General features: G+C 41.0%; 1 pseudogene; it reads right to left on the reverse strand.

The window, feature by feature from the left end:
- Positions 1–12,787: 12,787 nt before the first annotated feature.
- On the reverse strand, positions 12,788–13,075 carry LOC110579819 (annotated as a pseudogene).
- Between the last annotated feature and the right edge of the window lie 1,054 nt (positions 13,076–14,129).

Genomic DNA, 14,129 nt, shown 5'->3' on the forward strand with positions numbered 1-14,129 from the left:
GTCCCTGGGAAAATTATTTGAACTCTGTGACTTTCATTTTCCCAATTGTAAATTGGGATTAAGAATACCTTCTTTGGAGGGTTGTTGTCGAGATTTGAAGAGATAGCTCAGAGAAGGTCTGGGCATCCTGCCCGGCACAGAGTAAATGCACAGTTTCATTAGTTACTCTCATCAGTCAAGCTAATCCCCATTGCTCCTTACTGCCCAGCTCTTCACTCACTCATTTCTTAGACCTTAAGCTTCCCCTTCAGGCTCTCGGTAATAGGCGGTACATCTCTCCCTGCTAGGCAGCTGTTCGGGTTCGAATGGCAGATGGCCAGCGTCCTCATGCCATTAACATCTGACAGTCTTTGTGAACAGAAGTGGCTTAGGTCTATCTTGACCGCCATGACCCTCAGCACCAGACTCCTGGTTTCTGTCAGCAGTTCCCAGCATGGTAGGGGCAGTCCGGCCTCACTCCTCAGGGACGGAGGCAGGCTCAAGAAGGCAGGGAGCCAGCACGAGTCCCTGGAGCCTGTTCTTTCAGCTGCCTGCCAGTCCTTCTGGAGGCCCCAGCCTTAAGCCTGCTTATCTTTATCTTTCAGGATAACTTCATTCAACAAACATGCCCGGCACTGTGCTCAGTGCCAAAGACACAAAAGTGAGTGAGACAGAGTTCTTGTCTTTGAGTTGCCCAGGGACAAGTGAGCTGGATGCCTAGACAGCATGACAGGGCAGTCAGCCATGGGAATTTAGTGGTGTTATCCCAGAGGGCAATGTATCACCTGCCCCATTTGCAGGGCTGACTCTTGTTCCAGCACTGTTCCTAGAAGGTCTTAGGTCCTTTCGTCCTCACCACATGGCTATGGCATGGGTGCATTATCTCCTCACTTTACAGATGAAGAAGCTAAGCCTGAAGAGGTTAACCACCTGGTCAAGGTCACCCGGCCCGGCTGTGTGTAGTTAGAGTAGAAATTTACACACTACATCAGATGTACGAAACCAGTGCTACTCTGTCATCTGTGAATGAGAATTGTTAGTACTGGATGAGTACTGGATCCCATTGATTGTAGCACACACTTAAGCATGTCCCTCCACCTCTCCCAGCACTTCTCAGTTTAAAATAGTAATTTGAAGTTCAACTCCTTCTCTGGGCTGTTTTCCCAGAGTGGTCCTGATTCTTTGGTAGCTACACAGGCCCTGATGCTGAAGTGTCTATAGCTGATCTGATTTAAGATCTGGTTTCTAAGCACACTCAGAGTCTAGGGTCTATACAACTCTCTCCACTCCCTACCCCAAAGCCTTCATCCTGTCTCCTCCCATCGTCCCCAACCAACTTTTCCCCACCTCAGCTTGGGCTGGTGCTGCGGGTCTTGTGTGTCTCAGCCCTGACCTGCTCCGACCCTGGGAGTAGTGAGAGCATCCTGCTCTCCTGCTTCCTGGTCAGCCCATTCTCATCTGGCAGCCAATGGCTCCCAACCAGCAACTCCCTACAAGGCTCCCCCAAAAGTCACCTGGGACTATCTGGACCCCAAACTGTCTCATTAGTCAACCAAGCCTGGCTATTCATCTGTAAGCAGACTTTTTGGAATTTAGAAAACTCTTTCTCTTTCCACAAGTCTGAATTGTTTGAGTCCGGACTCCAGAAAGTCACCCTTGAGGCTCAGTGTAGACCGAGGATCTCTTTGGTCCAGGCAGCCCCTACTTATTCATTTTTGTTGAGTGAAAACCCTCATGGCTGAACTTCAAGGGCGGAAAGCCTGCAGGGAAACAAACCAGCATGGTGAGGACCGAGACAAACATTAGAAGACACGTCAAAGGGATTTTAGCCCCTACATACAGCAGAGGCAGGGTTTCTATCCTGTCTTTGTGTGCCCTGATGCCAATCCTTATGCATGACTGTCATGGGCACATAGAGGAAGGGCTTTAATTACTAGGCTGGGGGTGGAGTAGCTGGGGCATGCTTTAGAAAAGGTGACTTCTAGTTTAGTCTTGGGATCAAGGGTTACGCTAATCAGTTACATATGAGTGGCGCTCTAGTGTTAGGGACAAAAAAGGCAGCCTGGAGAATGGAATGTGGGAACACACAGCAGTCTGTGGAACTGCATATATTCCTTTATTCATTCATTCAGTGGTTTCTGAGCGAGCACTACTACCAGGCATGGGCTCAGGACTGGGGAGGGAATGGCACCAGGATCCCAGCTGAAAATCTAGTGAGTTTTCCTCTCCCCATCCATGGGGCTGCTGGATTGGGCACGCCTGTGGATGGTGGTGCAGTGTTCACTAGGAAGAGCACAGGAGACTGGAGGTGGCAGGGGAGATGGTTACTTCTGAGTAGATAAGCAGAATTTGCCAAATTAGTGGACATAGGCAGATGTGCCATTTCTGATGGAATTGGTCTGGGTCAGTGTCTCAGTTATCTCTTGCTGGCTTACAACCCCCCACCCCACCCCAACTCAGTGGTTTAAAACAACAACTGTTTTATTATCTTTCTGGTCTTTCTGCTCCTTATCATTTCAGCTGGGGCTACAGTCAACCATGGTCATGATTGAGCTGGCTAGTCCATAGGCAACTCAAGTGAATTCCTGCTGTTACAATTGCAATCGGTTCATTTTTTTTTTTTATGTTAGTCACCATACAATACATCATTAATGATGTATTGATCTACAATTCATTGTTTTCGTATAACATCCAGTGTTCCATGCAGTATGTCACCAGGCTAATCCATCCTCCCACCCCCTTCCCTCTAAAACCCTCAGTTTGTTTCTCAGAGTCCATAGTCTCCCATGGTTCGTCTCTCCCTCCGATTTCCCACCCTTCATTTTTCCCTTCCTTCTCCTAATGTCCTCCATGCTATTCCTTATGTTCCACAAATAAGAGAAACCACATGATAATTGACTTTCTCTGCTTGGCTTATTTCACTTAGCATAATCTCCTCCAATCCCATCCATGTTGATGAATGCGAAAAAGTTGGGCATTCATCCTTTCTGATGGCTAAGTAATATTCCATTGTATATACGGACCACATCTTCTTTATCTATTCATCTGTTGAAGGACATCTCAGCTCTTTCCACAGTTTGGCTATTGTGGACATAGCTGCTATGAACATTGGGGTGCATATGGCCCTTCTTTTCACTACATCTGTGTCTTTGGGGTAAATACCCAGGAGTGCAATTTCTGGGTCATAGGGTAGTTCTATTTTTAATTTTTTGAGGCACCTCCACACTGTTTTCCAAAGTGGCCGTACCAACTTGCATTCCCACCAACAGTGTAAGAGGGTTCCCCTTTCTCCACAACCTCTCCAACATTTGTTGTTTCTTGCCTTGTCCATTTTGGCCATTCTAACTGGTGTAAGATGGTATCTCAATGTGGTTTTGATTCCCTGATGGCTAATGATGATGAACATTTTTTCATGTGTCTGTTAGCCATTTGTATGTCTTCTTCAGAGAAGTGTCTTTTCATATCTTCTGCCCACTTTTTGACTTGATCATTTGTTTTTTGGGTGTTGAGTTTGAGAAGTTCTTTATAGATCTTGGATACCAGCCCTTTATCTGTAGTGTCATTTGCAAATATCTTCTCCCATTCTGTGGGTTGCCTCTTTGTTTTGTTGACTGTTTCCTTTCCTGTGCAGAAGATTTTTATCTTGATGAAGTCCCAAAAGTTCATTTTTGCTTTTGCTTCACTAGCCTATCGGTTCTTTAAACTGCTAACCAAAGCTGAGGAATGAATATTCTTGAATGCAAATCGGCCCGTTATGCCACGCTCTGACTGTGGGCTGGGACCCTCCTCAGGACCTTGGAGAGAGGCTATACCTGCCTTGCAATGCTTTATAGTGTTGATTGCTGAATATTTAATTCTTTGGGAAAAGAAAAGCTTTTCATGTTCAGTTACTGCTCTGTCATTACAGTTCTATCACATATTTAGGTTTTGTGGTTTGTAGGGTTTTAGAGTCATCTGTGGTCATGTATTGGAGCATTCAGTAGCATAGGCAGAAAATAAGACAAGCTTCACATTATTAAAGACCTTTTAATATTAATATAATGTTTCTTTGAGGGTTTGTGATAAGAATTGTCTTACACATTTCCCATGGTAAGAATAAAATGAGACAAGGTATGTGAAAATACTTTGCATACCATAATTATCACTACTATTCACTCAATAAATAAGTGATCACGTACTGTATAGATTTTGTTTTCACTTGTGTGCTTTTTACATCATGTTTTGGTCCCTGAATGACATTTTCTTGGCACTTGGGGAGATCCATTGGACAACTTGAGGTTGTACCGATTTCTGACAATATTTCTAAATACAAATACCAAGCAGCCTTTAATTGCTCAAAGACTCAGGATTGATGCTGACCATTTTCTTGCTACACTGCTTCACATTTTTCATCTATAAGATCTGATTCAAAATCTAGGCTTCAAAGAGTAGTCGGAAGGCATTAAGTGAACAATGCACAAAATCACCTTGTGAATATATAGCACTGAACAACTACACCACTTTACTACTTACTATGATTATCCCTCAAAATACCCCGGGGTGGGGGCGCCTGGGTGGCTCAGTTGGTTAAGCGACTGCCTTCGGCTCAGGTCATGATCCGGAGTCCCGGGATCGAGTCCCGCATCGGGCTCCCTGCTCGGCAGGGAGTCTGCTTCTCCCTCTGCCCCTCCCCCCTCTCATGTGCTCTTTCTCTCTCTGTCAAATAATAAATAAAATCTTTAAAAAAAAAAAAAAAAAAAAAAAAAAAATACCCCGGGGTGTAGTATTACCAGTCCTATTGTCTATACTCTAGATCTTTTCAACTTCTCAAGAGATATCAGCAAATTTATTCTTAACACTTAGATTTATTAAGGCACAGCTTTATTTCCCCATCTTATGACAATATAGGTCATGTTATTTCAGCTATGGCTAACATAAAAATGTTGTTCAATTACATGTATCTTAGCCTAAGTGAACATACATCATTATGTTATATACATACAATTTGTAAAAGAGTTGTCAGCTACAAACGCATTAGCCTATACACTGAAGTTAGCCATGGGAAAATGCTGTTGTCACAGAAAATTGGACTCTGAAAATAGATAAATATTCAGATGCTTACTTTTGAAATAGGAAGCATTCATCTTGTGACAACATTGGCTTATAGTAGCTTTATTTCCATTATGTAAGTGCCAAGCAGGTGATTATTGTCCTTGAAGAATGTAAGGACTAGTTACTTCATCAGCACAGAAACAATCTTCCTGTTAAATGCTAGATATAGTCTGGAGTCCTAGATGCCAATTCAACTTCTTGATTCAAATTTTTAAAAATTTGAATATTCTTTTGATACATAGCAAAAGCAATGATACAAAATTCAGAAGGTTCTAAAGGGAATAACATGAAACATCCCCCTGCTTCCCTAACCTGTAGCCATCCCAACCCCTTCCTTGGAGACAAATAATATTAATTTCCTTTCTTGTGTGTACTCCATAGATATTTTATGCACATACAAACATGTATCTATATCTGTATCTTTCTTTGCTCCCCTGAATTGTATCTCCCCACCCCCACCCCCATATCATATGTATCTCAGAATGAGACTCTATTTGGAGATAAGGCCTTTAAAGAAGGTGATTAGGCTGAAATGAGGTACTATGGGTGGGCCCTAATCCCCAATGAAAGTTGTCCTTATAGGAAGAGGAAATTAGGACCCAGACACACACATAGGGAAGACCATGTGAAGACCGAGGGAGAGCTACAAACCAAGGAGAGAGGTTCAGAAGAAACCAATCCTGAATTGATCTCATATTTCTAGCCTCCAGAACTGTGAGAAAGTTTCTGTTGTTTCAGCCACCCAGGTGTGGTATTCCTTATGGTGGTCCTAGCAAACCAAAACACCCACTCCTTTTACAAACTGCTAGCACACAATGCCCACTTTGCCATGCCTTCCTTTTCACTTACTGTATGGTAAACAAGTATATAAAAGCTTCCTGCTTCATTTTATGGTGTAAATATATGGGTTCTTTTTATTATATGGATTTAGCATAATTTGTCTGACCACTCTCCCATTGATGAACACTTAGATTATTTCCAATATTTTGTTATTAAAAACAACACTGTAGATAAATGAATAGTCTTGTACACGTGGACAAGTATATCCCTACAATCAATTTCTAGAAGTGGTATTGAGACAGGGAAACTGAAAGAACCACATGAAAAACTGCTTTTCTGCTGCCTCTATTCTTGCTAGGAACTACACCCCCCTTCCCCTTACACATGCCTTACAAAACAGATAATGAATGACCTCCTTGTAAAGGTCAAGGAGTTCATGGTCTTTTTGGAGTGTTCCAGCCCAGTAGGTAACATCTGAGGAGTGACTGGGTGTGGTCATCATGAGTGTTTTCCAAGACCACTGACTCACCAAGACCCCTGGCTCCAGGGCATGGATGACTTATGGAGGTCACCTAAACACTGGTCTTTGTTCCTGGATGCCTGAGAGGACATGCACACTGTACCACAATCAAAAACCCCAGATGCCAAGCAAAGATGAGACTCACTCCTCTTTCCTTTCTGAGTCTCCTGGACACTCTGTATCCACACTTTCTGTATTCAATGGACTCTGCTCTTGCTTCCTCTTGATTTTTGATTTCTATCTGCATGCAGCCAAGCACCTTCTTGGCTGGTCTTGCGGGCCCCCCTCTGGGTCCTCAGACCCAGCCAACCTACATCAGTATCAAGGGGCTTAAGGGCATGTGTAGTAACATTTTTACAGTCATTGACAGATTGTCCTTCCTAGAGGTATAGAGATTTACGTGTCTGTTAGAAGGACTGAGAGTAGTTTGCGCTCCACTCCCTCCACAGTCCATTTCCAACCTTTTGATCTTTACCAATCTGGTCATAAAAAGTCCTGCATTGGAAATTATCATCTTGCATTTCTCTCATTATTAGTGATGTTGAACATCTTTTCATAAATTTAAAGGGCATTTGTATTTCATTTTTTGGTTAAGCTTCTTTTCCTACAAGGTTTTTTTTATATGGAAGATATTCTTTATTTGTTAAAAAAATTAGTCATTTTCAGTGACATGGGTGGCAAGCATTTCCCATTTATATTGGCTTTTTTATAGTGCTTCTGAGGAGGTCATGTCAAAACATTTTTTAATATAATTAGATTTATTATTTCCTCTTTTAATGGTACAATGACTTCTGATTCCAACTACACAGAGGTAGGCCAAACTTTGTAGGTACGGGTACCACCCTCCACAAGACTGCCCTCACTTCAGACACCAGCCTCAAGTTCAGGCTCCCCAGGACCACCGGGCTGCAGTTCTGACCAAGGGGCTGCAAGTTTGGGGATTCCCACTACGCTTGCTGGTTCAATAATTCACCAGAACATCTCACAGAAGTCAGGAAAGTGCTGTCCAGTTTTATAATTTCAGTTCTATTATAGCAAAAAGGATACAAATTAGAACCAGCCAAAAAAGAGAGACACCTAGGGTGAAGTCTGGGAGGGTCCCAAATGCAAAGGTTCTGGTGTCCTCTGCCTGTGGAGTCAGGATGCATCACCCTCCTGGCACATCAATATGTAACAATATGCAGAGTATTAGCAACTGGGGATGCCCACCTGAATGTTGATGTCCAGTGTGCTTTTTTTTCTTTAAAGTTTCATTTATTTATTTGAGAGAGAGGGAGAACCTCCAGCAGACTCCCTGCCGAGCATGGAGTCCAATGCAAGGCTCTATCTCATGACCCTGAGATCATGACCTGGGCCAAAACCAAGAGTCGGGTGCTTAACTGACTAAGCCATGGAGGAGCTCCTGTCCAGTGTTCTTAATTGGAGTTTCACTATTAATTGAATCATTGGCCACTTGATTGAACTCAACCTCCAGCTCACCTGTCCCTTCCCTGGAGGTTGGGTTGATATCACATGGCTCAAAGCCCAGCCCTCTAATCACTGGCTGGTCTTCCTGTAACCAGCCACCTTCTGAGTCATGCCCTCCTATAAACCCTCAGGGTCCACCATGAATGAGAGACATTCTTATCACCAGGGAATCTCCAAGGATTTAGAGTTTACTTCGCAGGAATCAGAGGCAAAGACCAGCCAAATTCCTTATGACCCAGGATACAGATTCTGAATTTCATATCATATATAGAAAGTTCTTCCCTTTTTAAGAATATTACAAAAACAAATTGCCCCAGGATTTCCACTACAACCTGAATATTCCATTTTTTCCCAAAAATATATATATATATATTTTTCCAAAAATATATTTTTGATCCATCTGGAACTTATCCTAGTTTACAGCAGAAAGATTTAACTTATTTTTTTCTAGATAGTTGTCTCAAAATATTTATTGAATAAACTATTTTTCCTCCACTGATTGAAATGCCAACCTTACGAAATACCAAATTCCTATATGGATCTAGACCTATTTCTTAATTTCTTAGTGTGTTCCATTGATTTGTTTTTTATTTATCCATACTACACAGTTCAAATTATTGTAGTTTTATAATTTGTTATTTCAAATTAATATTAATAGTAAATTTTGTAAACTTCTATAGAGCATTCTTTTGGAACTAGATTTAAAATGAAATACAAATTAGGGGTAAAATATCCAATATAGCTGTCAGGTAAGTAGCCAACATCCAGTTGATCTGGCTTCTGAGCCATTTAGCAGCTTAGAGTAGGAATTGTTTCCAATGAATTCAGTTACTTTTTATGCCAGAATTGAAGGTTACTCACAAAATTGTGTGCCATACTTTTGTCTTTTAGGAGAAGTTATCCAGAATCACATGCACAATTTTCAGTGCATTGGAAATAGCCCAGTGACCTGTAGCTCCTCCTCTCCTCTAATGTATCAGGAACATTCTAGGTATCTGGCTTTCTCAACAGCCAGTTGTTGAATGTTGAGCACACACTTTCCTCAATGCTTTTTTTAAGATTTTATTTATTTATTTGACAGAGAGAGACACAGAGAGAGAGGGAACACAAGCAGGGGGAGTGGGAGAGGGAGAAGCAGGCTTCCCACTGAGCAGGGAGCCCGATGCGGGGCTCAATCCCAGGACCCTGGGATCATGACCTGAGCCGAAGGCAGACGCTTAACGACTGAGCCACCCAGGCCCCCCTCCTCAATGCTTTCTGCCTCCTGTCCATCTTGACCCCTGAGCGAGATCACTCACTTGCTCCCAGCAGAATCAATGGGCTTCCTTCTGCTCCTGACCAAGGTGGGTCTAAGTCAGCCAGTCCAACCCGGGCCCAGTGTTGGCAGGACCTGATTCTTTTGTGGTCAAACCTGGTATTTTTATCTTCACACTGGACTTTTCCTTCAGACTAGGCAAAGAAAATTGGTGGAATAGACCATATGATTTTGGCTCCTGTAGGTAAAAATGCAGGTGTGTGAGCTTGTCTATGAACAGTGCGTGAATTTCAGAGCCTGCTTCTGTAGCATGAGCTAACAGGAGGAGCTTTCAGAGTTCCCAATAAACGTGTCAAAATGCCTGCCCTATCCCATCTTTCCAGCTTACTTAATTTTTGTATCCATCATGATTTAAAGGCATGGGATGTGTTCTTCAATAGAAAACTATGGAAGTCTTATTTATGTATATATGTATTTATTTATGTCAGATGAGGGTCAGATCCATCCACTGCTGAGCACTGTGTACTGGAGATAGAGGGGGTAACAGATAACACTATATAAAAAACTATACTTGTTACATTTTACATTCACCTCTCAGAACATTTAATGATACCAGTTAATGATGATATATAAAAAGCCCACCAGCTGCTTGAAATGGCTGCAAATTTTTACCATGTACTGGTATTAAATTGGTTTGAACTCTTTGGAAAAATTGGTGTAACATTAAGTACCAAGATTTCAAATTCCCAGATTAGAAGCAAGATTTTTAAGTCAGGAGGAAATTTATTAAAAATTCAAGGCTAAAAGGAAATGTTAATAGAAAAACAAAAATACTGTAAAAATAGGATTCCCCCCACCCCCATTAGGTTAAAAAAAAAAGTGCATTTAAGTGGGTCCATTTGATAGCATCAACTCCTAAGAGAAAGCAGGGAGGTCCTCTGAATGTGATTAGCCCTGCACTCAAGAAAAAAGGGAACAGGAGGCCTTAATGGACTTTGAAAAAAACCAAAAAAAACAAAAAACCCACTGGGTCTGATTAAATTTATCTGAGACTAGATTGAGTTTGCAAAAAGAGACAGAATAAGGACTCAAGTTAAAAATTAGTATGAGATCTAAAACCATAAAACTCCTAAAAGAAAACATAGGCGGTAGTCTCTTGGACATCAGCCTTAGCAACATGTATTTATGGATATGTCTTCTCAGGCAAGCAGAACAAAAGTAAAATTAAACTAGTGGGACTACACCAAAATAAAAAGATTTAGCACAGCAAAGGAAATCATCAACAAAACAAAAAGGTAACCTACAGAATGGGTTGATATTTGCAAATGATATATCTGATAAGGGGTTAATACCCAAAATATATAAAGAACTTATACAACTCAAGACCAAAAGAACAAACAGTTTGATTAAAAAATGGGCAGAGGAGGGGAGCCTGGGTGGCTCAGTCAGTTAGGCATCTGCCTTCAGCTCAGGTCATGATCCCAGAGTCCTGGGATCAAGTCCCACATCAGGCTCCCTGCTCCATGGGGAGTCTTCTTCTCCCTCTCCCTCTGCCCTCTTTCCCCTGCACGTGCTCTCGCTCTCTCTCAAATATATAAATAAAATCTTAAAAAAAAGGGCAGAGGACCTGAATAGACATTTTCCCAAAGACATCCAGATGGCCAACGGACACATGAAAAAATTCTCAACATCACTAATCATCAGGGAAATGCAAATCAAAACCACAATTTTCACCTTACCTCTGTCTGAAAGGCAAGTATCAAAAAGACAACAAATAAGTGCTGGTGAGGATGTGGAGAAATGGAACACTTGTGCTCTATTCGTGGGAATATAAGTTGGTGCAGCCACTGTGGAAAACAGTATGGAGGTTACTCAAAAAATTAGAAATATGATATGATCTAATAATGTCACTACTGGGTATTTATCCAAAGAAAAGGAGAATACTAATTTGAAAAGCTTATGCACCCCTATGTTTACTGCACATTGTTTACAATAACCAAGATATGGAAGCCACGCAAGTGTCCACTGATAGATGAATGGATGAAGAAGATGTGGTATATACATAGTGGAATATTATTCATCCATAAAAAAGAATAAGATCTTGCCATTTGTAACAATATGGATGGACCTAGGGGGTCCATCCATATTGTTCTGTCCATCTTTCTCTGTCTGATTTATAAGTGAAATAAATCAGACAGAGAAAGACAAATACCATATGATTTCACATGTAAAAAACAAAAATGAAGAAACAAAAAACCAAACAGATTCTTTTTTTAAAAAAGATTTTATTTATTTATTTGACAGAGAGAGACACAGCGAGAGAGGGAACACAAGCAGGGGGAGTGGGAGAGAGAGAAGCAGGCTTCCTGCTGAGCAGGGAGCCCGATGTGGGGCTTGAATCCCAGGACCCTGGGATCATGACTTGAGCCAAAGGCAGACACTTGATTGAGCCACCCAGCCGCCCCCAAACAGACTCTTAAATAAAGAGAACAAACTGGTAGTTGCTGTGGTGAGGGAGTGGGGAGCGGGTGAAATAGATTAAGGGGAGTAATAGGTACAAACTTCCAGTTATGAAATAAATAAGTCATGGAGATGAAAAGTACAGCCTAGGGAATATAGTCAATAAAATTGTAATAACACTGTACAGTGACAGATGGTGACTGAACTTATAGTGAGCACTAAGCAATGTACAGAATTATCAAATCACTGTGCTGCACATCTCATATTAATAAAACATTATATGTCAGTTATACTTCAATAATAAATAAAGTTATAATAATTAGTAAAATGAAGTTACATTTTTACACTTCTCAGTCTATGATATGTGAAATTTATACTCACTGTGATTTGCATTTGGTTCTTAAAAGTGTTTAAGACTTTTCTTACCCTACAGTTTCCAAAGGACAATGATACAGTTATCTTGTTCTGTTGCAGGCTATTCACATGCTAAGAAGCATTTCCCCCTGTGCCTGGATCTTCACTGAAATATGGATTAAAAGACTTTAAGAGAAACATCTACCAACTGCAACATATGGACTTTATATGGATCCTGATTCAAAAAACTTTAAAGAAAAACTTATGAGATAATGGGGAAATTGGAACCCTGGTTGAACAGTTTATAATGTTAAGAAAAATTATTGTTAATTTTCAAAGGTATGATAATGGGTATATACATGCATGGATGTAATCATTCATAATCAAAGATTTATGGATGAAATAATAGAATAGCAGAGACAAATTTGGTCATGAGTTGATGGCTGTTGAATTTGGGATGACAGGCACATGGAGGTTCATTATATTTGTTCATTATGACAAAAGACTAAATCTTTTTTATTCTGTGTATTTGAAACTTTTCATTAAAGAGAAAATAAGCCTGGGTGCCTAGGTGGCTCAGTTGGTTAAGCGACTGCCTTCGGCTCAGGTCATGATCCCAGGGTCCTGGGATCGAGTCCCACATCAGGCTCCTGGCTCAGCGGGAAGCCTGCTTCTCCCTCTCCCACTCCCCCTGCTTGTGTTCCTGCTCTCGCTGTCTCTGTCTCTGTCAAATAAATAAATAAAATCTTAAAAAAAAAAAAAAAGAGAAAATAAGCCCACTTTGGTCCCATTCTGGTTTTGAAATGAAGTAACTTCATTTTACTATGACTGATGTCGCAGGCAGTCTGTGCCCTCCTGGAGTGAAGTAGCAGATTCCCTTTCTAGTAGACACATCCCATCTGCTGCTGGAACACATCAATTGTATCTTCCTCATCCATTTCCAACCATGCAGGTGTGTCTGTCTCATGGATTGGCTGCCTGTCAAGTCAGAATCTGATCTGCCTCATTGACAAACCTTGTCATACACAATAGGCTTTCACCAGTTTACTAAGTAGCGTATGCCTCTTAATCCTAAACTGCCCTACAGAACCATCCTGCCCTGGTACCTTCAAATTAATATGATTGTAGTTCTAGGTCTTGACTCATTCCTTGGGCTCTTCATTGGCCATGGTGAGTCCCAGGGTCTCCTCAGTTGCAGCTTCACGAAGAAGGGACCAGGTTGGCACTGAACAAGCACAAAACAGCCCCTGGAGCAGCAGAAGGAGGGTGGCAGTGGTTAAAAAACATTTTCTGAAATAAAAAATAAGTCCCTTGGAAGTGTTTAGAACCTACTAGGATTTGTTTAGAACCTACTAGACCAGAGCAGGAGAAGATCTTTATCAGGGGGTTTATTTCCAGTTGATTAGTTGTGAAATAGCTGAGACTTAGCCAGAGAAGTCTGAAACTCCCAGGTAACTGGCATTCCTGTGTAAAATAAAGCTCTTAGCCAGGAAGGGCTTCCCAATACAGCCAAAAGAGCAAGAACTGCTCTTTTTACATCAAAAAAGAATAAAAGACTTGGGAATGAATTTAACAAAACAAAATGTCTACTCAGAAAACTACAAAACACTGTTGAAAGAAATTAAGGAAGATCTGAATAAATGAGAAGATATCTCAGGTTCGAGGATCAGAAGACTTAATATATTATCAAGATGTCAGCACTCCCCGCAGTGATTCACTGCAAGGTCATTCACTGCCATCCCCATCAAAATTCTAGCTGGGTTCTTTGCAGATATTCACAAGAGGATCCTAAAATTCATATGGAAACACAAGGGACTCAGAAGAGCCAAAACATTCTTGAAAAAGAAGAACAAAATTAGAGGACTCATTTCTTGAAACAAAAACTGATCTTAAAGCTACAGTAATCAAGACAGTGTGTTACTAGCATAAAGACAGACATATAGGTCAATGGAATAGACACATTTGCAGTTGATTGATTTTCAATGGGCTCCAAGGACATTCCATGGGGAAAAGAATAGTCTTTTCAATAAATTGTTCTTGGATAACCGGATATCCACTTGTAAAAGAATGAAATTAGATCATCTACCAAATACCATATACAGAAATTAACCCCCAATGGATAAAGAAAACCAAAATCCTAGATTAGATTAGATTAGATTAGATTAGATATGATACAACACCTAAAGCATAAGCAACCAAGGAAAACATTGACATTGAACTTTA

This window comes from Neomonachus schauinslandi, chromosome 14, assembly GCF_002201575.2.
Source record: "Neomonachus schauinslandi chromosome 14, ASM220157v2, whole genome shotgun sequence".
Classification (NCBI taxonomy): domain Eukaryota; kingdom Metazoa; phylum Chordata; class Mammalia; order Carnivora; family Phocidae; genus Neomonachus; species Neomonachus schauinslandi.